Source organism: Cajanus cajan, chromosome 10 (genome assembly GCF_000230855.2).
Source record: "Cajanus cajan strain Asha chromosome 10, NIPB_CcT2T_4, whole genome shotgun sequence".
NCBI lineage: Eukaryota > Viridiplantae > Streptophyta > Magnoliopsida > Fabales > Fabaceae > Cajanus > Cajanus cajan.
This window is the reverse complement of record NC_138526.1, coordinates 39,848,927-39,850,616: the sequence shown is the minus strand read 5'-3', so window position 1 is coordinate 39,850,616 and position 1,690 is coordinate 39,848,927. Positions and strand designations below refer to the sequence as shown.

The 1,690-nt window shown below is 38.8% G+C and overlaps 1 non-coding gene across 1 annotated transcript; it reads left to right on the top strand.

Moving 5' to 3' along the window:
• The first annotated feature begins 225 nt into the window (after positions 1-225).
• LOC114917118 (small nucleolar RNA R71) lies at positions 226-331 on the top strand. The gene has a single exon (XR_003805873.1). It is a non-coding gene; the product is annotated as a small nucleolar RNA R71 (small nucleolar RNA).
• The last annotated feature ends 1,359 nt before the right edge of the window (positions 332-1,690 follow it).

Genomic DNA, 1,690 nt, shown 5'->3' with positions numbered 1-1,690 from the left:
TGAGCTAAGAGGGCGTCTTGAGTACTCAATTCTAATACTCCCCTCCTTTGTGCTTGACCCCTCCCATGTTGGCTTCGCAAGTCAGTAGATGCCATAGATTCAATAATTGTGATAGCTTCATCGGCAGTCTTGAACAAAACAGAGCCACCAAAAGAAGCATCCAAAATCATTTTTGTTTGTGGTTGTAAACCATTGCAAAAAGTCTGAACTTGCATCTCTATATCAAAACCATGATTGGGACACTTCCTAAGCAAAGCTTTATATCTCTCCCATGCCTCACACAAGGGTTCATCAACTCCTTGCACAAATGTAACAATAGCGGCCTTGGCTTCTGTATTCTTGGATGGTGGGAAGAAACGAGCTAGAAATTTTGTCTCCACATCCCTCCAACTGGTTAGACTTTGGTTAGGCTGTGATTGGAGCCAAGCCTTGGCCTTCCCAGTGAGAGAATGGAAATAACCTCATGAACAAAGCCTCCTCGTCATCTCCAGAAATTCCAACTGAGCTACACAACTCATAGAAGGTGTACAAATGAGTATGTGGGTCTTCATGATCTAACCCAGCGAACTGATGAGAGCTTATAAGTTGCAAAAGGGCTGGCTTCATTTCAGCAATCTTCTCATTCATAGCAGGCCTCACCATGCTAGAGAAATTTCGGGGGCTGGTGTAGAGAATAGAATCCCCAATAGTTCTCCTTGGAGGTTGATTAAATGGATTATGATGCTCTTCTTCAGCCATTTCTCCTTCTGCAGCTAGATCGAGATGTTGAGTAGTGTTAGTGTGAGAGGATGAAGTTTGGTGGGTGACTTGTTGATTTAGTAGCCTCTGTCTTCTTGTGTTGCTATTGTTTCTCCTGGCTGTTTTCTCAATCTCTGGATCACTAAGCAAAGGTTCCGAAGAAATGACCCGTCTTGTTCGGATAGTACCCTGCATACACAAGAACACACCAAATACTAGAACAACAAGTTAGCCCACTAATAAAATAAAGTAAAGTAAAATAAGATATTGTTTTACAAGAAAGAAAACTAAAGAATAAAGAATGGAGTCTAGTATAGCTATAATTGCACAATTGCCTTGTATTGAGACACAAGTCCCCGGCAACGGCGCCAAAAACTTGTTAGACGATTTCTTTCAATATGGCAAGTGAACCAATCGCACAAGTAGTAAGTAGAAGTAATAGTCGTTCTTCCCAAGGGACTTGAGTAATACAATGACAATATGTGAAATTTAAGCTAATACAGACTAAAGAATGATTTCATATTTGATGGTTCGTAATTTTCAAACTAAAAAGAGTAAAATGATTCAAAGGGGACTTTCATCAAACACTTGAGATGCAAATTTGGGAATTGACTTATATGAGTGAAATGTTAGGGTTAGACTTCACCAACTTTAATCTCATGCATACACAATATTCCTTCTCATTCAAACATTAATGCTAGCCCACTAATTTTCTCAAATTCCAATTCCTTGGTTAAAAGAGCATAAGTTTCATTACCAAATATCAATCCCTTGAATATTTCAATAAATTCACTTGCATTAAGTTTAAGGGCTCCACACAACAAGTAACTCATGTTCCATTCCTAGACACAAGTTTACAAGGAACCACATTCTTAAACAAGATTACCAATGATATTCCCACACCAAGAGCAATCAAAAATCATGTAATAGTTGATCATTCCATACAAGCATT